The sequence below is a fragment of the Amblyomma mixtum genome, chromosome 2, assembly GCF_055824585.1.
Source record: "Amblyomma mixtum isolate Tamu chromosome 2, ASM5582458v1, whole genome shotgun sequence".
Classification (NCBI taxonomy): domain Eukaryota; kingdom Metazoa; phylum Arthropoda; class Arachnida; order Ixodida; family Ixodidae; genus Amblyomma; species Amblyomma mixtum.
The window spans coordinates 300,413,363-300,439,795 of NC_143013.1; the positions used below are offsets into that span (position 1 = coordinate 300,413,363).

At 46.6% G+C, this 26,433-nt stretch overlaps 1 protein-coding gene across 9 annotated transcripts in view; it reads right to left on the bottom strand.

The window, feature by feature from the left end:
* Positions 1–26,433, bottom strand: part of Camta (Calmodulin-binding transcription activator) — a 469,187-nt gene that overhangs the window by 386,351 nt on the left and 56,403 nt on the right. Inside the window, exon 1 of one of the 9 annotated variants that reach the window (XM_089574643.1) lies at positions 7,215–7,316. The exons of the other annotated variants lie outside the window; for them this stretch is intronic. The gene's annotated coding sequence lies outside the window, so the exon portion shown is untranslated. Of the gene's footprint in view, positions 1–7,214; positions 7,317–26,433 lie in introns of those variants that run through there. 9 annotated transcript variants of the gene reach the window in all.

Genomic DNA, 26,433 nt, shown 5'->3' on the forward strand with positions numbered 1-26,433 from the left:
ATATATATATATATATATATATATGGTATAATTCTACCATGCGCGTGTTCCGAGATACGTCCCGCCTTGGCGATAACGGGCTTGTCTTAAACAGCTCTAAATGTTGTGGCTGACTCGTAACTCACGTTACAACGGTCCAAAACACCTGCACCGCTGGGGAGCGGTCCGTTCTGTGATGTTATACACTGTACACATGCATGCGTGCGCTTGTTTCTTTCTTCTTTTTGTGTTTCTTTTTTGTTTTATTTGTGGTTTTGCTTTGTACTTTCCTTGTTAGAATATTGTTTGTGTTAATTCTGCTGGGTTCACCACCCACACCGAAGGGAGCTTCTCTCGAAACATTCCTTCTGAGAAGCAACTAGTTCCCTCCCTATCTATTTCTATAGCTTTGTTACCCAAGCCTCCGCCGTTGCCTTCCTATATTTATTTTTATTTTTTAATGTTACTTTTGCTTCCTTTATTTTTATATTTTTGTGCATATATGTTTTTCCCCTTCCCTGTCCTTCGCAACCGTCACCCTCTTCCCCCTAAATGGACTGGAGCACTTGCGTCTTATACTGACTTTGCGTCCCTTTCCACTAACGGGAGAGAGAGTGGTTTCACCTCACCCTTTGCGCACGCTGCGTAGAAAATGAGAAATTGTGTTCATTCTTGTGTATACCCTGAGGAAGGACGGTCCTCCGTCCGAAACTGTCGGTATTAAATTAAGATAATTGCAAGGTTGTGACCCCTTCTTCTACAACTCTTCCTGGGCCATTGAACGACAAGACCTCCTGCAACTATATATATATATATATATATATATATATATATATATATATATATATATATATATATATACACACACACACCGGGTGTCCCAGCTAAATGTAACCAAACTTTTAAAAAAGGCGAAGTGTCCTAGTCCAGTGAAACCAACTCAGGGTTGTTAATAGCCGCGTGGCCTAGTTTTGAGTATTTTTTCGCTGTTCAAAGTTAATCAATTAGTTAAGCTTAATTAGCTAACTTTTTAATTATTAACTTCAGGAAGAAAGTGTCAACGCAAAAGTTTTAGATCAGCTCGAAAAATCGCTAGTAGTGCTGTTTCCGTCAAGTTACGATTTAAGTAGCTTCATTTATTGGCCTTAAAAGAAAGTTGTCACGTGACCAGCTGCTCGCTCACTTCTCTGCCCCAATGTGCACCCAAAGTCTCATCGAGGAGATGACTTCAGAAAAAAATGAATTTTATTCTTTAAGGCGTGTCTTGGGACGTTGAAGTGGCACAGTTGTCATGTGGAAGCTTTTTCTTATTGTGTGAGTTATGATTAAAGGCCGGTAAAGAAACTACTTTACGTAAATATTACTTTGCTGTAAATGTCTCAGTAAGCTGTTTCTCAAAGCGATCTACAACTTTTCCATTGACACTTTGTTCCTCAAGTCAATAATTAAAAAGTTAGTTAATTAAGCTTAACTAATTAGTCAACCTTGAAGAACGAAAAAAATACTGCAGACTAGGTCACGCGACTCTAAACAACCCTCATTTGGTTCCAGACGGCTAGGACACCCAGTATTTTTTAAAAGCTTGGTTACATTTAGCTGGAACACCTGGTATATATATATATATATATATATATATATATATATATATATATATATAGCAAACAAGGGAAGGGGATGAGGGGCTCGTTATAAATATGACAGAAGCCAACAGCCACAGAAACCAAGGGGCACAGGGGATTTTTTTTAAGTTTTTTATTTTGTGGTGTTGATCAATTTAGAATATTACTGAATATGTTATCGTTTAAAGATAACTGATTAGAAAAGCAGAAGAAAAAACAACCACCTGCTGCCGGTGGGATCCGAACCCACGACCTCCGAATTACGCGTCCGGTGCTCTACCTCTGAGCTACAGCGACGGCTGTCGATTCTTCTGCTTTCGGGGGTATTTATGTTTACAAGTAACCTAACCTTGAGAGTGTTCATCAGCGCCACCCACGTTCACAAGCGGCGGACGTAGAACGTCCTGAGTTACCGCAGGTGTGACGTAGAACGTCATCGAACGGAGAGGGTGGAAGCTGCGTGAGAACCCTCTTATGCTTCCTAAGGCGTCAAGGCTGCCAGAATCGAGGCCCTCGCTAAGCAATTAAGCATATATATATATATATATATATATATATATATATATATATATATATATATATATATATATATAGGGTGTTTCACCTAAGACTTTCTGCAATTTTTAAAAATAGGCTATTTGAATTAGATGCGCGCTTTTTCTGGCATAGCACTGTCAGTGGTGTAGTACATAAAAATGCAGCTAATACGTGCTAACTAGCAGGCTTGTTAACCAATATTTAATAGTTAACTTTTAAACTATTACCGTTGGGCTCCTTAATTATTGAGAGGCATATAGCCCACCGTAAGTAATGTCCATATCCGTTTTTAGAATTTCGAGAACGCGATTATCCTCGGCGCTGTGGCCCAACAAATTTTGGCTATTTCGACGAGTTAGGCTCACTGGAGAGGTTGCTTTGCCTGCAAGCTTCTCAAACCACATGTATTTTGGCGCGATGTAGGCGAAATTTGTTGGGCCACAGCGACGAGGATAATGGCGTTCTCGAAATTCTAAAAACGGATATGGACATTACTTACGGTGGGCTGCATGCCTCTCAATAATTAAGGAGCCCAACGGTAATAGTTTAAAAGTTAACTATTAAATATTGGTTAACAAGCCTGCTAGTTAGCACGTCTTAGTTGAATTATTATGTACTACACCACTGACAATGCTATGCCAGAAAAAGCGCGCATCTAATTCATTTGAGCGTGTTATCAATGATAGGCTCTCGTCTTTTTTTCATAAACACGATGTAATTACCAAGTCGCAGTATGGCTTTCAAAAGGGTAAGTCTGCAGGACAAGCTTTGATAAACATAAAGGACAAAATAATTGAAAACATCGAAAACAAACTGCTTACTCTGGGAATCTTCTTGGACTTGAAAAAGGCATTCGATACTGTGCAACACGATATCCTTCTTAAGAAGCTTGCTGTGTACGGTGTCCGAGGTGTAGCGAAGAATTTAATTACATCATATCTCTCAAATCGGTATCAGTATGTATGCGTCGACAGTCTGGTGTCACAAAAATTGAAAGTCGAATATGGCGTCCCTCAAGGATCAATCTTAGGACCCCTCTTATTTCTTGTATACATAAATGATATAACGTCAATACCAAACTCCCCTGAAATAATAATGTATGCTGACGACACAAATATCTTCTTCACTGGCACCACAAAAGAGTGCATAGAATCATCAGCTAACAGTTACCTCCTGCATCTTTCTAGATGGCTTAAAAGCAACCGGCTGAGTTTAAACACATGCAAAACCACCAAATACATAATTTTTAAGCCAGCAAATAAAAGAGACCCCTACTGTGTTCATCTGAAATTTGAGGACACGCTACTGGAAGAAGTCACAGAGCAAAAGTTCTTGGGCGTATGGTTTACAGAGGATCTTACATGGAATACTCACGTTAACAAATTAAAAAGTGAGCTATCTCGAGTTACTGGTTGCATGTATAAAATACAAAATATACTACCCACCTGGTTGAAGCAAGCATTATACTATTCACTTTTTTATTCAAAACTCAGTTACGGCATTCTAGTATGGGGAACTACGACAGCTTCAAACTACAACAAACTAATCATGATACAAAAGAAAATATTGAGAATGTGTGAAAACTATATTGGTGACAAACGAGGACTCCGAACAAAACCGCTCTTCATTAAACACAGCATGCTTAAAGCAGATCAAGTTTATTATTTCAAACTACTTCAGTGGATTTATAAAAATAGGCTGCACACAATACCCGTGGACAGTTGCACTTCATACCCAATACACCATCTCAAGCCCGCCACAAGAACTAATTACGGAAGGCAAAAATTGAATTATCAAACAATTAACATATTAAACAGTGATCACTTTAATGTACAATACACACAATCCTTCCACAACTTCAAAAAGAACTGTAAAAAGCTATTAGTGGGCAGTGACATTGCATTCTCTTTTTGTTAACTTGCGCTCATCCCTGATAACACATGTAACCTCAGCTACGTTGCATTATGTTATGTTATTTCTATTATTTATGTTATATTATGTTATGTTATTTCTCTGTTCGGTTGTACAATATATTTGCCATTGTTTCAGCATGTACCCCACACATCAGTCCAAACCTTGTTTTTTCCGGAAATGCTTGTGTGTACTGATCTATTTACTGCATATGCGATTTATTTTTCGGACCAATGAATTTTGGTTTTTCTTTTCTTTGATTGGCTTCTGATGCAAGCCAATTTTGTCATTACATAATAACTATTGCATATGCCTTTTCTTCCTCTTTAAAATATACCATGTTCAAGAAAAACTAATGCTGTGAAGTCATGTGATCTAAATAACTGAATTTTTTTTTTGCTTTCTGTTGTGTGCTAAAAATGTTTAGCAAATATGTGTGTAAATGACACGTTATGCTGCCTTGAACTGTGGGGGCGCAGAGGCTCTGTCAGGCATTTTGCCTTTACCTCTGCCCCCTACACGGAGAGAATCCGTGACACAATAAAGAAAAAAAAATATAGCTTATTTTTAAAAATTGCAGAAAATCTTAGGTGAAACACCCTGTATATACAGGGTGTCCCAGCTAAAAGTAACCAAGCTTTTAAAAAAGACGAAGTGTCCTAGCCCCGTGAGTCCAACTGAGGGTTGTTGCCAGTCGCGTGTCCTAGTCTGCGGTATTTTTTTTATTGTGCAAACGTAATTAATTAGCAGAGATTGATTAGCTAACTTTTTAATTATTGCCTTTAGGAAGAAAGTGTCAATGCAGGAATTGTAGATCTTATAGAAAAATAACCGGTTGCGGTGTTTCCAACCAAGTACCACTGATACAGCTTCTTTTATTTGCCTTAAAAGAAAGCCCGCGAAATACAAAAAGAACCACGTGATAAAGAAGCAGTTTCAGCGCTCTCAAACGACCGGTCAAGCAACGACATCTGCTTATGTTTGCAACGCTGCCCCGAACAGGGTTCGGCGTTTTGAGGTGGTGGCGAGATATGCGTCATGAAAAGTAAGCGGGCGCTGCTCGCATGGAGCGCTTTTTAACGCGAAACCTCGCCTCGAGTGATAGGCATGTGGCCGTGCCGCCGAACTTGCACCGTCACGCGCTGAAGGAGCGGTCGCCCTAGCGCCCAAGCGAGAGATGCTGGCGTATATCTCGCCACCACCTCAAAACGCCTAACCCTGTTCGGGGCAGCGTTGCAAACATAAGCAGATGTCGTTGCTTGACCGGTCGTTTGGGAGCGCTGAAACTGCTTCTTTATCACGTGGTTCTTTTTGTATTTCGCGGGCTTTCTTTTAAGGAAAATAAAAGCTGTATCAGTGGTACTTGGTTGGAAACACCGCAACCGGTTATTTTTCTATGGGATCTACAATTCCTGCATTGACACTTTCTTCCTAAAGGCAATAATTAAAAAGTTAGCTAATCAATCTCTGCTAATTAATTACGTTTGTACAATAAAAAAAATACCGCAGACTAGGACACGCGACTAACAACAACCCTCAGTTGGTCTCACGGGGCTAGGACACTTCGTCTTTTTTAAAAGCTTGGTTACTTTTAGCTGGGACACCCTATATATATATATATATATATATATATAGTTAGCTTGACGACGCCCACTGCAGGGCAAAGGCCTCTCCCATGTCTCTCCAATCAACCCTGTCTTTCGCCAGCTGCGCCACTGCATCCCTGCAAACTTCTTAATCTCATGCATTACTTAATTTTCTGCCGCCTCTTGCTACGCTTGCCTTCTCTTGGAGAATCCACTCTGTTACCCTTACGGACCAGCGGCTACCTTGCCTTCACATTACATTCCCCGTCCAAGCCCATTTCTTCCTCCTGATTTCCACCGGGAGACGCTTACAATAGGGACAAGCTCACAGCAGGGACAACGGACGCTAGCCCCGTCTTGCCATCTCTGTGAACGTCTCAATAGCGACACCCATCTTGTCGTTGTCGTTAATATTCTCAACTTCAAATATTTCATCTCTTTCTGGCAGGAATTGATATCCTTTTCCTGAGAAAAAGAAAACATCGATATTCGTAGAGTCTGCATCGTATAAGCGATTCGCTGAGCATTAAGGGGCCCAGCCCTTCCAGTTAGCTCACGGGGTAAATCCGTAGCCCCAGTGCGAGTAAAAACACGGCCATTCTAGGGATACCTGGTCTATTGTTCCTGAAACTTGCGCACAAAAAATATTAGAAAGTTCGCGAAGAAAACTATCGACACCCATTTACGCCTTCTTCCCGCCTACCTTATTTATGTTAGTCATTATCAGCAACTTTTTTCGTCTCACGCGATTGTTCGGAAACAGCGATCGGGATCGATCACCTGAAGTAGATTTCATTTTAACTACAGACATTTGGTTTATGAATTATGGGGGGTTTAATAACTCAAAGCGACTCAGGCTATCAAGGACGCCGTAGTGAAAGGCTCCGGGTATTTCGACCACCTAGGGTTCTTTAACGTGCACTGGCATCGCACAATACACGGGCCTCTAGAATTTCGCCTCCATCGAAGTTCGACCGGCAGGGCGGGGATCGAACCGGCGTCTTTCGGGTCAGCAGCCGAGTGTCATAACCACTGATCCACCGCGGCAGCTAACTACCGAGATTTGGTACGTGGCATGCACCTAAACCACTGGTAGAAGCACGGATGCGCTCAGGCGCACGTTAGTACTAAATTATTACGGCGCTATCTAACAAAGTGGCATTGCCGTGCACGCAACTGAGTTAGCTGTTCGCCCAGAGCGCCGGCGCCTAATCCCCACCACGTAACTAATAGCAAAGAAAAAAAAAACACGACCACAAGAAGGTGGTGCCGCTAATGCGACGCAGGGAAAGCGCCAACTTTCGCCACGAGATACGAACGCGAGCGCAAGCGGCCCGCGGGGCTAAAGGGGGGCCGGCTGGAAAAGCATCCCTCCGGGGAATTTTCGGAAAGCCCCTAATTCCCGGCCGTTAATCCGCGGCCGCACACACACACACGGCGCCAGACGCGCTCAAACTGCGGCCCGGGGGTCGACGAAGGTGGAGCGCAATCCCCGGAGGGGAAAAATGAGGGAGTAACGCTAAACCCCAATTACGAGGCGGGCTAACGATTTTTCGGGCCAAGGGAGCTTAAGCCGACATACCTTGGGGTCCGCGCGCGCGCTCAGCAGATCTCGCCTGCCTCGTCGTCGTCGTCGAGGAAAGGCGTGAGAGGCGGCCAAGGCACGTCCTCGCGGCCGCAGCGCGTCGCGAGAGGGGGGGCCGTGTTGTGAAAGCTGCCTCGCGAGGGTTGGCAAAGCGCGGTCGAACGTGACGAGCGATACGCGACGCGCCGGCGTGGCCGAGTGCGCTGGGGCGTGAGATTTAACCGAACCTGCGCGCCATTTGGAAGAAGGGGGAGAGGGAACGGTGCAGCCTCTCGAGGCCCGCACACGTGGAGTCGCGAGCGCACTCGCGGTCAGGTTCTAAGCTTTTATGCAAGCACCAAAATCTCTTTATCTATTCAGTGTAGTGCAACTGTTCCAAGGTCTGGTCAAGTTTCTGGAAGAGCATGAACTTTATCCAAGCACCACAATCTCTTTATCTGTTCAATCCAGCGCAATGGTTTCAAGGTCTGGTCAAGTTTCTGTAAGAGCATGGACATATTTCAGTTCAGCGAAACTAGAGCACTACTGACTACAAACAGTCAACGAGAACAGAAAACTGGGCAAGTTGGGAAGGATTCATCTTAAAGCAGCGCGAAACACAGGGCGTAGCGCTCGTTAGCGCTCGTGTCGTCTTTTTTTTTCTTCCACTACGTCCTGCTTTTCGCGCTGCTTTAAGATAAAAACAGTAACGGCGTTTCAAGCTGGAGTACAGTTTGCTGCTGCTGTTGTTTCAACCGTTGATGCATCTTCGTGCTATCCATGAAACGAAATCAGTGTCCATCGGTGAACATCATGCGTTTTCTCTACTCCCAAGTCCTGTTCATGTTTCTGAAAACGCAGTATGCAAAAATATTACAAATTACAGTCCGCTCTCAATATTTCCAGCTTGAAGGGGAACGAAATGTCTTCGCATTATGCGGAGTTCGAATTAAGCGAGCATTTTTACTGCACGTCATACGGGACACTAGAGTCAGTTCCAATAAACCAGTAAGTCAATAAAAATTAGGCAAGACATACTTTACAAGATTCTATTGCACCGCGCTTCGTTATATTGAATGTGGAAACCCTAGCTTCGTAAGTGGTGAAGCTAGTAAGCTGCAGTGTGTAACGCTTGCTGTTGAACTACTTTGTTAGCTATAGTTCAAAGTCTAGCGCAGGGAAAACAAAGCAAAGAAAGGGACGAACGCACGAACAGCCTTAGTCAATATGCCACTATTCTTATTCGTCAGTTGTTTTCCGTACACTGGTGTTTGGAACTAGTAAGTAAGCTGTGATTGCGATTTCACAAGTGAAAAGCATTAAGTTTTCACTTGACGATTATGCCCCTAAAAATATCCGCGAAACATCTTACAATCTGTCGCGTGTATTTACTTATAAAGCAAAAGAAAAAATGTGCGTCGAGAAGCTTTCGCGTCTACCAAATGTACTCACTATGCATCTGGTTCATACATTTTTCACACACAGCAATATTGCAAGAGTTCTGCCTGTCCCAATTATCCACTAGTGCATACGACTGCTGCTTACGAGGTCATTACGCAAGCCCACATGCAACGGCTCTGCGCATACGTGTTTCGTTGTTTGCGAAACCGGAATTCTCCAGACAACAACTGTTAAGACAACAACGCAACACTTTCGTTGCGCCGCGTACATTCGCGTTAACATTCCCTTTTTACCTCTCCCTCTGCCACACTTTTCTTACACCGCGAACAGAAGCAACTTTTCGCGCCTCAGGACAGGGATAACTCAGCTGCCAGAAACCACCTGACGGTTACACAACTGCAAGCTCAACAAAGAATGCAAATCTGCGGTGTGGAAAAGCCACGAGAAGCCCCCTAGTGGTAGCAACTGAGAGAAACAAAACTGCAAAGGCAAACCTAGCGTGACGCAACGCTTAACACCAACCCGCAGTGCATAAATAAAAAATGGCTTTTGTGCGCGTATTCATTTGTTCCATGTTGTCCTCCATGCAGTACGTTCAGAAGAGACGCTAGAGAAACCGTAATAGGATCACAGGGACTGGCTTAATCCCAGAGCCCCTTGTCGATACAGGCGAAAGCCTGAGCACGATGAAATAGATTGTACCGCAGGCTTTGGCATTACGAAATGAAAAAGTCGAGGACGCTCTATATGTTTTCGAAAGCTGTAATATCATCGTTCTCTGTAAAATTATGTGAAATTAATTCTCTATAAATTATACTGAGTTTCAGCACTGGCTGCGGACGAAGAAGGATCGTTTCTTTGTCTTCCGCCTTTGTATAAGGCAGAACGCGTTTTGTGCGCAATGTGACTCGGCTTAAATGGCTGCACGTATCGCTCTAGACAATTCCGGTAGCTTCACAAGTTAGTATTTGCGAAGAGCACTTTGTAACTGCACCCAGCCACTGAAAACAGAGATGGCGCCACTACTTTAAACTGATTTCCTCAAATTTCTGTCTCTCTGACACACACTGAAAGAAGTAAGCTGAAACCTCATATCCAGCCGTTGCACCACCGTAAACACACCGCACATAGGCAAAGGCTGAATGGTGCCCGCAGCAGTTTGGAAAGATGATCCATCGTACATGGCAAATGTCCTGAGAAGCGCGAACTATTTTGGGAGAAATGGGGGACTTTCGTTCCCGCGGTATATACCTTGAGTGATCTCTGCGCACCTTTGTATCGAATTGTTCTCGTTTATATGCGTGACTTCAGTGTGATCTGTATTCCTGCATGTGAGCGCTGTAACCATAGCGTACATTTGGTTGGTGCATTTGGTGCGTACATCTCGTTGCATGTGTGCGTCCATAAGCACTGAGAACTAAGCGTGTCCATGAACTAGTTTAGATGCATTCATTATTACTGAAAACCTACGAACAAACTATGATCGGCACATCTGATTATGTCTTGGCTGAGCGTGTTTTGTGAGCAGACGCAGAAGGACTCAGTGAGGCTCGCATTGCGAGCGCTTAAATGGTGCCTTCGTGGATGACAAATTTGGATGCGAAGAACACAACGAATTCATTAATCCTCACATGGACGAAGCAACATTTCAACGTGACAGGACGTACGAGCGCTGAAAGGGGACGACAGCTAAGAATGGCTGCATAAAAAGCACCTTCTTAATCAACACAATTGATTGGTGACACAAAGTTTCGCACCATGACATAATTACCACCTCCTACCAGTAGCTATACTTGAATCTAATGACAAAACGCAGCATTCAAAGTATCAGTAAATAATTTCATTTACGTGTAATTCTTCCAGTGAAATAACGCGCAGACAGCATACTTCTCAACCCACACAGGGGCACGCTCAACCTTACTTGAAAACTTAACCTGAACTTACCTCTACGCGACGGCTTTATTATTCTCAGACAACTCTTTCGGTCACCAAACCAAGAACACTGCCTAGAACTGGTTTGGTTTATCCTACTCAATCCAGGCTCTTGAAGAGCGGCGCGCAACTATACTGACCTTTCCGCTTTTTTCCTTTCTTTTTTTCTAACAGTCTACCGACGTCGTCGATTGCTCTGCACTCGATTACCAAGTCCAAGCTTAGCACACATCCAGCAACGACGCTCGTCTGTCAACACCACCTCCGCCTGGCGCGCGTCCCATCTACGGTACACAAACGAGGTCCCTCCCCTACGCGTTCCAGCAAACACCCAAACTCTCCGCAGCAATCCAGACAGTTCCCCCTCCCCCCGAACACCGTATAAAAGCGCGCCGAAGTTTCGGCGCAACATTCTCCCGGCCGCGCTGTTCGCAGCCCGGGCAATAATTGCCACCGCCACACGACAGCTTCTTTTTCCTCTTTCTCCTGAAGTACGCGAGCGAACCTATCGAAATAAGAAACCGCCCCGTTAATTCCCGCGCGCCACCCACGCACGCGCAAGCCGCTAGATTACTCTTCCGCGTAGACCTGCGACAATACCCTCCATGGGCAGATGCAGTGCGGTGCGGGAAACAAAAAAGCAGCAACAAAGAATCGGCGGCATAGAACTAGGTACAGCACCGTGCTCAAGTATGGAGAAACAACACTCGCAGCATGCGAGAACCGCAGAAGCAGCAGCAACAAGCGCACAGATGCAGACACCCAAAGCACCACAGACGGCTGTTGCAAGTGCTGGGATGGGGGGAAAACGGCGATCGAGACGGCGTATAAGCACACCACTCGGCGTATACGGCTGCGCCGCGGGCAAAGCGCGCTGGCGAGCCGGCCTGTTTATGAGTGCGCACGGCCGGGGTGCGCGCTCACTGACGAGCCGAGCGGCTGCGTTGCTGCGTCTCGCAGTCCCCTCGCAATTGGATGCAGCACACTATACCGACGTCCAGAAAGGAGACACGCGTACACGGAGAGCGGCGCACGTATCCGCCTCTCATCGATCGCCGCCGAACGAAACACGTGGAATGTCGTCAAAACTTTCCACTGCTTGCTTTTAAGTTTCGTGGCTTAACCTCACCTATTTCGGCCACCACAACGACGAATCGAGACCACCATTAAAAAAAGGGAATCGCCCATGAAGATATCCACACAACCCAACGTCGGTGCATGGAGAACAACCCTGGAGAACCTGCTTGGTAAGCATGCCCGGTAACCATGCCTGGCATGTAAACGTTCTTGGTGAACGTGCCTGAAGAACATGCCTAGCGAACATAGCGAGCATGCCTGACGAACATGCCTGGCGAACAAGCCTGGCGAACTTCCGTGGCGAACTTGCTGGTTAACATGTTTGGCGAACTTGCGGCCCATCTTCCCCCGTATTTTTTTTTTGTCTGTTTCGCCCAATAAAGAACCCACGAAGCAAGACCAGCGCAAGTGCTTCCGGAGCAATAGTACATTGGTATACCACGCAAGCGCTATACCTCCCTACTACAGCGCAACGATCCGCGTACCAGCATGGGCTTCACACAGCTGAACGTAACTGGCGGCGCGGTGTATAAACTGCACCTGGTCACGGGCAGAAACGAGAAAGGCGGAAATCCCGAAGAGCGCAGGCCATTGTGAAGCATGGCCGCGGCATTAGAACGAGCCCACGCGCGCGCCGCGGTAATGCCACTGCGCGGATTCCCTTCTTGCTTTGCAGCTGTCGCCGTGGCGCGGGCTAAATGGGGCGAGGCGACTAATGACGAGGCAGGTAGGCACAATAGCGGGGCAATTAGCGGTGCACCCGCCGCCAAGAAACAGCGCGCGCAGCATCTGCTAAGCAAGCTGAAAACGGCGCGGCAGACGGTGCAAGTACCGTTTCACCCTTCATTTTTGTTTTGGTTATTCGCAATTCCTTATTGCAGCGACATTGGCGGGGTGGGGGGTAGAGAAATAAAGAAAGCTGAATAAGAAAAACAGAAGAAAAGTTGTGAGCCAGTTCACGTCGCTTAACGTTGCTTCGCATAAGCAGCTTTATAGAGGACGACGCAGTTGTTTCCTGCCGGCCCGGGTCGCATAATGAACGACGTGAACGCATCAACAAGGAGCAGAACCTGGGCTTAGTCTTCCCATTAGTTACACTAGCACGCCCCGAAGTAAAGCCCTAGGAGCTGCAAAATGTGTATGAGCGTAAAATATACCCGCGTCAAAGAAAAGAAAAAAACCGCTATAGGCGAAAGGCCTTCTGAGGACAGCAATTCTCGCAGCTCTACAGCAAAACCCTGCCAAACAAAAACAAAAAAAGGAGAATCTACAGCAGACCAGCTTTCTGTTCGGTAGGGAGAGGGCATAAAAAGCTGAACTTTTTCTCTTAATGCGGTAGCATTAGAACACTCACCGGGAAAAAATGTGCCGTCGGAAGCTAAATTCGCTGATTGGCTGGATTGAAGTAACGTCACCAGACCGAAGCATTACAACTAGCTGATTAGGTTGAGGAAAGTGACGTGACTAAACCGGAGCAGCCCTATTGGTTGGAAGGGAGTGACGTCACCAGATCGTAAATACGTCACTTCCGGTCAAGGCATGGATAACTGCTAGTGCTATCGCATTGCCAACACATATTAGAATTTGGTGTCCCTGTGAATTTTTCGCTCACCTTTGCTTACGGAAGCTGACGGTCAATGCGCAAAACTGTCGGATTAGATAGGGTACGATTGGTAAGCAATGAGAGGCTCGGATCTCGATCGTGCAACAAAAGTTCTCTCTCTCTCCTCCTCTCTCTATCACAGACTGCTACTTCTCCTCTTACGCTATGACAGTTCCAGCGGAAAAATTCCCGCAGCAAAACGACCGGCGTTTCCTGAACATTCCAGAGTCACGTCCGACATGGTATTTGGCCATAAAATCGTTTAAAACAAGTCGTGTTTCATCCCGCACTGAAGCACACGTGACACGCACGATCTGCTGGACCTGCAGAGAAGTGACGCGTGCCCTCCCGACATCTTACGTCCAGCTGGGCTGCCCATGCACACATAAGCAGACTATGCAGGTTCTTGAATTACGACCGACTAGTGCTTCTATACCGCTCGTATTCGGTAATAATATCGAAGCATACGGCGACGACGCGGAACGAACCACCCCCTGGCACTGATGCAGCCCGTGCAGTAGTAAGCATTCCGCACGCGAAAAGACGTCGGCGAAAAGGTGTCGGCGAACAAGTCTCGACGACCAAGTGTCGACGACCGTCTACGGTGCTCTAAACGCCGTGCTGACAACAGATCCGCGGTTTGCATTAGGAGTCCGACTAGAGCGCTGCAATCTCATTAATATTTTGCATTGATGTCATTACAAAATAATTACTATCTATACCACCTTAGTGTGCATATATTATGGGCAACACATGGCAGAAAATATTAATTGCATCAAAATGGTTGCAATGACTTGCACTCAGAGGAAAGAACCTCTAAAAATCAAGTACAACACGTATGACATGCCTGACCCAAGTCGACAAATTCAAATACATCGGCATTACTTTCACAACTAAGCTTAGTGTGTATAATCATATTCATATAATGCGCTTTAAAGAACTGTGAAACAAGGCATGGTTAACGGCCTATAAATCACTCATCGGACCCGTATGCAGTGCGGTAGCCTGACCTCATCAGCGACGCCTCCAAATTAGACTCCAACTAAACAAAAAGAAAAAGGCTCGGATTTATCTGCACCCTTCACGGTTGTAGATTTTCGGCACCACACACGCATTCCTTTTATCAACAAAGCCATTGTCGCATTGACTCATGTGTGACCGTTTAATCACGCTGCACGAAGTCGTGCACGGGCCGACTAGCATTCAAGCGCCTACCTTGCTGACCTCCACTACTTCGCGAGTGACCCGGAGAACTGACCCACCTGTACACAGTTCAAGTGCGCATGTGGTGTCCCCTCTCTTGTTAAGTGTCCTTGTTGCGCCGCCGTTCATTTCATCATGCACCAACTCGCCCCTCAGGCCATTCTTCTACAGTTCATTTCTTTGCATCCGTAGACTGTTTTCAGAGATCGCTTTCAGTTGCTTTTTGTTTCATGCACTGTTGAATTATGAATAACTTCCACAGACTGCATCCGTTTCAGAATGCAAGGTTAAACATCCCGGAGCTACATACGGGGGCTATGGAGGTACGCCGCAGTGAAGAGCTCGTGACTAATTCAGACCGCCTGCGGGGTTCTTTGACGAGCGCCGACAACACACAGCACAAGGGCACCTTTTGTATTTCGCCTCAATCGAAACGCGACCGCCGTGGCTGGAATCGAACCCGAGGTTTTGGTTACGTAGATGGTTATCTGCGTTTACTGCCGACTAACCTGCTTCAGAAAGAACTTTCTAATAAATTTTACTTAATCACGCCGCTCTAGTCATGTACCCACCCCCGCTATGTCCCATGCAAAAGAGGCAGCATGAGTATTTGTGAATAAGCAGTATACAAATGAAAAACCGCTGCTGACACCAATAATCCATCTTCACCAGTTCGCACGCGGCTAATGTGCCAAGAGTTTTTAATCACAGAATGCCCACGTCGAGAAACTACAACAGACAAGGTCAAGTGCTGCTTATGTATGCGCCGGCGGCTGCTATGCTCGGATACAACTCAAGAACGAAGCGGCCTTTCACCGTCGAAGGACCCCCCCCCCCCCCCTTCCAGCCAATGGCATCGGCCTGTTCTCATGACCCTGCTAGCGTGAGAATACAAGACGCGGCGTGACAATGCAAGAGGGGACTCTTCCCTTTCATCTGCCACTCACTGCATTGTCACACAAGAAAGCTCGTGAGAATCGGCCGACGCCATTGGCTGGAAGGGGAGTCCACTGACGGGGAAAAGCAGCTCCGTTCTTGAGTTGTATCCGTCGATCGCCGTCGCCTTTTCAAGACGGCCGCGCCCGCCAGCACCGGTCGGCTACAAACAAGCGAGCTACGAACAAAATAGTGGCGGACCATGACTGCCATGAATAGCCGGACAGAGAGTTGAGAGCAACGCGGGGAACGCACGGCTGCCCACCAACGCACAAAAGACAATCGCGCAAGTGAAAAGCTAGTCCCTTTTCCTTTGTTCTGGTGGCATTCCGCTGCCCACTAAAGAGGAAGATTTGCTTCGATTATTAAATATTTTGGGAGTTGGAAGGCCATTCCTATTTTAAAAGAGCGAAAAATAAACGCGGAAACTAGGAGGCAACCGCAAAAAGTCCAATACCCGTACGATGTCCAGTCCCGGCGCTAATGAAGTTTAACTGCCCTAAAGAAGCACGCTCTCCGTATCCCCAAGCTGGGCTTTGTGATTGGGAAGCAAATGAACTAACTAGAGCGCTGCGGCACAGCACGCAGCGCGGGCAACTTCCCACATGTCAGTATGATTAATAGTAAGTGGGTAATATATGCGAGGAAATAACATGGAGAGGACTCAGGAAGCTCTAAACCCCTGAGACGATTTGAAAAGCAGCAGAGGGGGGGGGGGGGGGGGGAATTTGGCTGCGGCAGGAGCCGGATGAACGCAGTAAAAGACCTACAAGGCGGTATAGAATCATACAACAGTCAAACAAGAGCGAGATTTGCATCTTGAAATACTAGCGTAGAAAATACATAAATTTCGGCGAGTAAAGAAAGCCTTAAAAGCAATGAAAAGGGAAAAGGCGGCATGGTGTTGGGGATCAACTGTCCGAAGGTAACCTGAAAAAGAATGGACGTCTGCAGCTAACCTGAAAAAATGCCCAGGCTTAGCTTGGTTAAGCCAAGAATGCGTTGCATATTGCGCGGTCTTTTTGCGCGAGGTATTGTTTGGCGGCACTTGATTTTCTCAGCAGCTTTTCCTCCGTGACGTATGGATGGATGGATGGATGGATAGGAGCGGCCCCTTTGAAACGGGGCGGTGGCAACCGCCACCATGCTCAGCCGTCCCCTTTTTTTTTTGCTTTTTTTCTTCCTTTTTCTTTTCTTTTTTTTTCACGTGGTTTGGTGACGTCACCAAACCACGTGACGTGACGTCACGTGGTTTGGTGGCTGCCCGGCCGCGCCCAAGGGCTGAACTGAGTGATTGCAACATGATACGCATAAAAGAGTGGACATACAGTGTTCGGAAAGCTCGCACCCCTGTGTACACAACGTTTGATACTTGATCCCAGAGTCGTGGGACCACGTTTACATTATACTTTTCTACAAGCGAAGCGATATCAAAGAAAAAAAAGATGCCCAGGCTTAGCTTGGTTAAGCCAAGAATGCGCTGCATATTGCGCGGTCTTTTTGCGCGAGGTATTGCGTGGCGGCACTCCATTTTCTCAGCAGCTTTTCCTCCGTGAAGTATGGATGGATGGATAGAAGCGCCCCCTTTGAAACGGGGCGGTGGCAACCGCCACCATGCTCAGGCGTTTTTTATGTGTGTGTGTGTTCTGTTTTTGTTTGTTTGTTTTTCTTTTTTTTAACTTGGTTTGGTGACGTCCCGTCACCACGTGACGTGACGTCACTACACTACGTGACGTCACGTCATGTGGTTTGGTGGCTGCCCGGCCGCGCCCAAGGGCTGAACTGAGTGATTGCAATAAAAAAGTTGCCCAGGCTTAGCTTGGTTAAGCCAAGAATGCGTTGCATATTGCGCGGTCTTTTTGCGCGAGGTATTGCTTGGCGGCACTCGATTTTCTCAGCAGCTTTTCCTCCGTGACGTATGGATGGATGGATGGATGGATGAATAGGAGCGCCCCCTTTGAAACGGTGCGGTGGCAACCGCCACCATGCTTAGCCGGTTTTTTTTTCTTTCTTTTATTATTTTTCTTTTCTCCACGTGGTTTGGTGACGTCACGTCACGTGGTTTGGTGGCTGCCCGGCCGCGCCCAAAGGCTGAACAGAGTGATTGAATATGCTACGCATAAAAGCACTACAAACCAGCCAGTCTGTTGCCTGCTGCGCATAAGGCGTTTATCGCCGCAACTGCTAATGGAACAGTGGCAACGCTAAAAATACACCAAGCCAGAGAAAAGGTTACTCAGAAGAGATGCTCTACAGTACGTCACATATGTGTCATCAATCAAGTTAAAAAAACAACCGCAGAATGAAAAGCGTCCCCGTATATATATTTCATTCGTCGACAACGGAAAAAGGATTTTCTTCTGCGGAGACAGCAGCTGTACAGACGCTGTTGCGTAGCAAAGGCGTCCAAGAACCGTAAGTATATTTCCTAGTAAAAATCTACAACCGCTTAGCGTCCCACCAGCGTCACACCCACGCACCATACATACAACCGGAGCAACTCAGCTCGTAAAAGAAGAAAACTTACGGACCCTCGCTTTATACGGTGCCACCCGAGCATGTTTTTCTTTCTCCTCATTCTCTTCTGCTGTAACACACCTCCCCCGTTTGTTTTCGGTCTCTTCCCGAACCATTTGTATTTTTCGTTTGTTCAAACTTCACTCCGAGGCCTACGCAGAACAAACACTCATACTTCGAGGCTATGTTCTAAGCCCAGACGGGGTTGAGTTTTTCCTAAACTGCTCGCTGTTCATCTCTTCCGTTTTCTTCCTTGTTGTTCCCTCCAGAGTTCCCAGGCGGACGCCAAGCAGCGAGTGACAAAAACACTCAATAACGAAAGGACATAGTCTACCCGAGGTACATATAGATCAAGAAAGAGGTTAAAAAAAAAGGAAAAGGAAACTCAGAACCCGAGGGAGCAAAAAAAAAAAAACGCTGACGCCGCTGCTGCCGCTGCCACCAGCGAGAGGAGGTGTTTCAATTCTGGGTCGAGTTATCTTCCCTCGGGCGAGTTTTATTAAGGGTGCGCCCTGTAATTCCGCCTCCCTTCGAGTACACCGCTTCCTCTCCCTCAAAATCCCCAATCTCCTCCGCCACTGTCTTCCCCGCAGCCGGTTGCTCGCACCGCTGTTACAAGAGTGCCAATAGCGCCGCCACGACAGCGCGTTTTTTATCTTTTTCCGATCATTCTTCCCCATTGTCCCTACTCCCGACACGCTTCATTCTTTATTTCTATCACCAATATTATCACTGCCCCGGAAGAAAAAGGGGCAGAAAGACCAAAGAGGGCACTTTCCTTGCCTCGATGATTCTCACTTCGAGCCCCCTTTTCCTACCGTTCTTCATTTTTTTCGCAACCTATCGCGCATTTTTTTCCCCTTCCGATTTTCCTCTCTCCCCGCTGCAGGCCTAATGTTTCCATAATTTATCTCTTTTCTTATGAACGCTCTCGATCTTTCTATTTCACACTTAAACTTGTGTAGCTTGGACCATTAGTTCGTAGCGGATTTGCGGAACTACCATCATTTTTCTCCGGTGTTATCTATTTGCCGCGCTGTTCTAGTAGCGCCCGCGATAATGTCATCTAATTTTATTGGCCTCTTCAGGGTTCAGCTGCCGCACTCTTCGAAGACGAATTTCTTTAGCACGTCTCCGTTGTTTGTTTCCCGCGCCCTGATCTCACGCTGAGAAAATGCGAAGACATGGAGACTAATGTACGCTGGTCAGTTTTTGTTAACACTCATCATTCTGTTCAAAATAAAATATGACGACAATGATGGCGCATTGGTTGCGGCAATATACTTGCACCTGCGGATCTCAAAACAAGTGAAAGACAAAAATCAGTATTTGCGTTTAAACAAAATCTTCGCGACGAAAACGATAATTGAAGGATCTAGTGAAAGAGCGAAGCCATGGAAGGCAATTATTATACAGTTTAACTTATAATTCGGGTTTTCTTCTTACCCGCTTCCATCCACATGTCTTATCTCAAGAGCGCTTCGAGCGTTCTTTGTCGAGCGTTTCTTAATGGCTTACGAATCCAAATTTTACGGTTTGTTTCTTGCGCGTTAGTGGACCTTCTCATCGGACAGTCATTAGTCGGTGGCCACGAGTATAAACATTGCGCGCAAAATACAAACAAATGAACGAAACAGCGAACGCCCGTCCTTTTTTCCGTCCGTCCGCTCGTTCTTTCAAGGCCAGACACAATTCTCCGTTTCCGCATCTCTGGCACAGCACTCTACGTTAGAGGCGTACCATTGTCTCGATTCACATAGACGCTAAGGCATATTTCCGTCCCCGCACTTTTTAATTTTTTTTTGTCCTTTCGCCACAGTGAGCGCTGCACAACTTCCAAGCATTGCAAAGAAAGGAATACTGATAGAAGGTACACGGAAGATGAAAGATAGACGACGGGCGCGTACAAAAGACATGTGCACACAAGGCGCGCTAAGCCAAGGAGGGTGGATACGATAGGGTAGAGTAGGGTAGGGTAGGGTAGGCTAGGATAGGATAGGATAGGATAGGATAGGGTAGGGTAGGGTAGGGTAGGGTAGGGTAGGATAGGATAGGATAGGGTAGGGTAGGATAGGGTAGGATAGGGTAGGATAGGGTATGGTATGGTAGGGTAGATTAGGGTAGGGTAGGGTATGGTACGGTAGGATAAGATAGGATAGGGTAGGGTAGGATAGGGTAGGTTAGGTTAGGATAAGATAGAATAGGGTAGGGCAGGGTAGGGTAGGGTAGGATAGGATAACTTTATTCAGCTCTAGCGCAAGTGCTTTTATGCGGTCAGATGAGTCGATCTCCACAACGGTCGGTTGCCCATATTCCAGGGCTCCGCTGGGTGCTGCCGTCAGCTGAGCTCGCCGTATCAGACCGATCTGGTCATCGCGGCAGTCGCTGGAGAGCAGACCCTACCATTGCTCCGCACTTTTGTTTGGTATAACTGGGAAGGGTGGAAAACTCTTTCTTTCCCGTTGTCTGTAATAGGTATCCAACTTGCCTGACGGACCACTCAAAGACAGAAAAATGCACTCTCCACGTCCTAGGTGCAGCGTGCATTTAGCCTTCTACACCGCCAGCCTAACTCACTCATCGTTAGCTGCGCTACAAAAGTAACACCCAGCTTCACGACGGGGTCTCCCTTATTCGGGTTAATGGCGGTCGTTAAGTCAAGACGGCGCGCGAAACAACGTCAGGCCGACGGTACAAGCACGTCCCCCTAACAGCTCCAATATACAAGGCCGGCACACGTCGACACGTGCGAAGCAAACACGGTCAAACCACGCCTTCGGAAAGCCACGGCAGACCCCGTGAAAGCAAAATGTATGCCCGTCAACGGCTATTACTGAAATACAGGGACCGCAGACTCGTTTCGAGAAGCAAAGAGATGACGGCAAGCAGGGAAGGGAAAGAGGGCGTCAAAGCAAGAACGCCATAACTTCGCTATGAAAGGCGATGCAGAAAATCTGGCAGGTGCGCCTTCCTTTTTGACAGAGACGGCAGCGGTACGTGGAGAGCTGGGGTAAAGAAGAGAAGGCGGGGGGGGGGGGGGGGGGGGGGGGGTATAACGAGAGATGCGGCAGCAAACCGAAAACAGCTCGGCGGTGTTGTCATCCTGGCGTCGAAAAAAACAAGAGGGGAAGAAGGGGGGTGGGGGAGGAAGAGGAGGATGTCTGATATCGACGGAAATTCGCGCGCCTCTCTCTTTTTTGGCACTCACGAGGGCTGCCCTCTTCCGAGCGGCGAACGCAAAAACAGCGCATCAATTCTCATTGAAATGCGCGCGCGCGCGATAACCCCCAGCTCAGGAGGAACGAGAAACGTACAGGACAGAGGAGGTGGCACAGGAAAGAAGAAAGAAAGAAAATATGCGGAGGAAGAAAGAAGCCTTATACACGTCGGCCCGCCTCATGCCCCATATCTCCGCGCCACTTTTTCTCCCTCCTTCCTTCGCTCGCTTCTTATTCTCCCCGACGCCAGCGGCGGCAAGGGTGCGAGCATGCGGCGGGGAAAACAGAAATCCGATATTTAGGCGCAATGAGCGAGACGCCGAGGCAACGGGACGCAGACGCGGAGGCGAAGCGCCAGCCGCGACGCGACATGCTTCCCGAAGCAGCAGCAGCGACGCGCCCTGTTCGAAGGGCGAGGAAAGAGGCCACGAAGAATAACGTCGCGGCAGCGAACCAGAGGCAAAGAGGGGATGAGGATGGCAAAGGGCTCGAAAATGGGAAGAATAAGGGAAGAAAGAAGAGAGGGCGGGGGTGCAAAAGAGACTGGAGAAGCGGAAACGACGGCAAGAGCCTCCGGAAACGTTCGCTGCTCGGCAGCACCGTACGGAGAGCCGGACGGTGACGTCACGGCACCGGCAAATGGCGCCAATGCAATCGGCCGGTTAAAGCTTTATGGACCGCTTTTCCTAACAGCCTATTCGTTTATTTAATGTGGTTTCCCTTCAAAGATTGTAATGAAGGTCTGTAACAAACACTGCCTGTACGTATATATGGAAATGGGGGGCTTGTTATGACACACGCAAGTGCGTGTGCGTGTGTGCGTGTGTGTGTGTGTGTGTGTGTGTGTGTGTGTGTGTGTGTGTGTGTGTGTGTGTGTGTGTGTGTGTGTGTGTGTGTGTGTGTGTGTGTGTGTGTGTGTGCGCGCGCGTGTGTCATAATAAGCACCTCTTTCCCTTCCCTTGTCTGCTCTCTCTCTCTCTCTCTCTCTCTCTATATATATATATATATATATATATATATATATATATATACAGGGTGTTTCACCTAAGACTTTCTGCAATTTTTAAAAATAAGCTATTTGAATTAGATGCGCGCTTTTTCTGGCATAGCATTGTCAGTGGTGTAGTACATCATAATTCAACTAAGACGTGCTAACTAGCAGGCTTGTTAACCAATATTTAATAGTTAACTTTTAAACTATTACCGTCGGGCTCCTTAATTATTGAGAGGCATGCAGCCCACCGTAAGTAATGTCCACATCCGTTTTTAGAATTTCGAGAACGCGATTATCCACGGCGCTGTGGCCCAACAAATTTCGCCTACATCGCGCCAAAATACATGCGGTTTGAGAAGCTTGCAGGCAAAGCAACCTCTCCAGTGAACCTAACTCGTCGAAATAGCCAAAATTTGTTGGGCCACAGCGCCGAGGATAATCGCGTGCTCGAAATTCTAAAAACGGATGTGGACATTACATACGGTGGGCTGCATGCCTCTCAATAATTAAGGAGCCCAACGGTAATAGGTTAAAAGTTAACTATTAAATACTGGTTAACAAGCCTGCTAGTTAGCACGTCTTAGCTGCATTATGATGCACTACACCACTGACAATGCTATGCCAGAAAAAGCGCGCATCTAATTCAAATAGCTTATTTTTAAAAATTGCAGAAAGTCTTAGGTGAAACACCCTGTATATATATACACACACACACACACACACACACACACACACACACACACACACACACACACACACACACACACACACACACACACACACACACACACACACACACACACACACACACACACACACACACACACACACACACACACACACACACACACACACACACACACACACACACACACACACACACACACACACACACACACACACACACACACACACACACACACACACACACACACACACACACACACACACACACACACACACACACACACACACACACACACACACACACACACACACACACACACACACACACACACACACACACACACACACACACACACACACACACACACACACACACACACACACACACACACACACACACACACACACACACACACACACACACACACACACACACACACACACACACACACACACACACACACACACACACACACACACACACACACACACACACACACACACACACACACACACACACACACACACACACACACACACACACACACACACACACACACACACACACACACACACACACACACACACACACACACACACACACACACACACGTGTGTGTGTACTATAGTCGGACGCAGCACGCAACAGGACGCAGGACGCCGTGACGTACCGCGAACAAAATTCCTCTTCACTGGACGAAATAATAAGCCCGCGAATTTTGATGCCCATGGCACGTTTGATTAGTACAACAAAAAAAATACTCATTTCGTTTACTGTTGTGATTGACCAGCGGAGTAATACAAGACGCCACTGCCCATCACCCAATGTTACCAACTGTTTTATTTTCAGTTGCGTCCTACTACAGTAACTCTACAGGCGAAATTGGAATGGTTAAACTTAGCTAATTTTTTCCCAAAAAAAAAGCCTCATAAAAACTAATGCAAGTCTGAAGCTGTGCAGTCCAGATCAACACAGACGTTTAGAGTAACCGTCGTTTTGCGACATGACTCAGCATTGCCTTTGCCTGGCACACCACCGCACAGAATTCCTCTGTGAAATAATGTTGTCCTCCAAACAAAAAGCGCGTCGCCCGACGAAGTAATAAACTTGAGAATTTTGACGCCTATGGCGTGTTTGATTAGTTAAGCATCAAAAAGCCGATTTCGTTTACTGTTGTGATTGGGCAGCGAAATGTATCCTACTATAGTAGCTCTATAATGAAGAGCTGAAGGGGATATTTCCGCTGAAAAGGTGCCATTTGATTGGTTAAGCTCAACTCATCTTTTTCGAAAAAGAAGCCTGCTTAAAAAAAAATCGCGCCAGCCTGAAGCTGTACAGTCTAGATTAACACAAAGGGCTCGATTAACCGGCGTTGCGTGGCATGACTCAGCATCGTACCTGCCTTGCACTAAAGTAAGATCTAACTAATAAGCAATGCGGATGCGCTAAAGCGCGTGCTAATTTGCTGGCGGCTAATCATCCCTCAACTTTAAACTTAATCTCATACAAGCCGCGCGTGTTTCAAAAAGAATGAAACAAACGGCCGCACCAGGCAGACGACACAATGCTTCCATTTCCTTATCAATATCGCAGAGCAGTACAGAAATACAATATGCGCTATTTTCACTGCTAAAATCAACGGCTGTCACAAAAAAATATTATAAACACAATAACCGCACCGCTGGAGCAATGCTACGAACCCGTTTCTCAATAATGAGCACGCTTAGGTGGAATGAAAAGAAAGTTACTCAGACAAAAATTTCCCAGAACGACTAAAAAATGGGCAGATGTATTTTCTTTTGTCTGTTTCGCTTTATACTTTACTGCGCGACTTCAAACTTCTTGCGTGGAGATGGCAGAGCAACGAACAGTAGAAAGCCGCGGCTTGTGCGTGGATCCCAGACGTGCCAAGAGCAGCTTCGAGCACTTGTACGCAATACGTTATTCCTCGTATGCCATTTTTCGCTGGCACTCAAAACTATGTCAAAGCTTTTGCACAACGTGAAACCTCAGAGGGGATGTTCGTATATAGCGTCGTTTAAGTGCTTACCCACGAAAACAAGATCGAATTCACTCTGTGAAAGTAAGCTTTTAAATTAAACTAAGCCAGTCGAAGTGAAGCGGACACTAATTTTTCGAAAACAATTATCCAACCGGACCGAAGCTTGACGATAAGGCCTTCGATGCGAAGGTAGCACCAAACACGCAATAAAAATCGCTATGAGAGACGCCGTAGTGAAGGGCTTCGGAAATTTCGACCACCTGGGGTTCTTTAACGTGCACTGACATCGCACAGTGCACGGGCCTCTAGAATTTCTCCTCCAAAGAAATTCTAGCCGCCGCGGCCGGGATCGAACCCGCGTCTTTTGGGTCAGCAGCCGAGCACCATAGCCGCTGAGCCACCGCGGCGGCTGACTGCGCAAAGAGTTGAAAATGTTTTTTGCTCTTGACCTTTGAGGAAAAACGTAGTATATTACACATAATACCCCATAGAAAAGACAACCAGAGCGGTCTGAGATTGAAGCATGACTTTAATCCGTAGTCTTCCTCCTCTTTCCGAAAATTAGGGTTCGGCCCATCTTTTTTTTTTTCGTTCATTCATTCATTCATAATTACGACTGATGCTTAGACGAAACACTGGTGACATTGTAACGTAAAGAACGAAAAAGAAAAGCTGCTAAACAAGACGTAGCGACGTACACATACAGCGCTCTGTACTTTTTGTACTGACATTTTTAAGTTGTTTTTGGCTGTTCTTGTAGCAGTAGAGAATTATACAAATTCCGCTATTCCACGAGAAATTATCTAATTACATAAATTCGTTTCAACGGACGAATAAAATTCTTGAAAAACGAAAAGAAAGGCAGCGCTGACCTCAAATCGGGAGCGATCTATGATCCTTTTACACACAATGTCTCGTACAATTGGAGTCGGCGATTTGAATGCCGGCACACAAAAAGAGGAGATAGGCATCACACGTGGACAGCAAATATATGCGGACGACATCTAGACGTAAATAGAAACGCTCGCGGCATCGGTGAAATTCGAATTTCTTCTCCGAACCGATACGCCGTTTAACGGGCCACGCGACGCGGCCATTAGCATCGATTCGCATCGCATTACACCGAGACGCACCGGCGACCAAATGCGATACGGAATCTTGCGGCGTGACCGAGTTTCCTTTCCCTTTGAACTGGCGAGCGTCAGTTGAAGTAAAAAAGGATACGAACCATGCTCCTTTGGGACCTCGCAAGCGAGGCGGGCAAATTTCCCTTTCGTATTCTCACGTTTCCTCACATGGGCTCTTGGCGCCAAATACGTGTCATTAAAAATGACTCATTCATTCACATAAAAACAAACAAAAGAGGGACACTAATGCAGGATTTTGAATATTTTGCATTTGTACACAGTGTATATTGCCGCCCTACCCCTATCCTTGCTTTATATCGCTCCATGCACCCTTTCTTTCCCTCTTCTTGTCCTCTCCCTCCTTTTACTTACGTTAGTCGCAACTCATGTGCTTCAGGTTTCGATGGCAGATGCCGCGGCTAGCAACATCTTTTCCTTCCTTTGTTGTTTTATTAATAAAGAGCCACTATTAATATTAATAATGCACGAGTCTCTGGACGAGCCGCGCGGTGGCGACCTTGGATGGCCTCGGTTGTCCT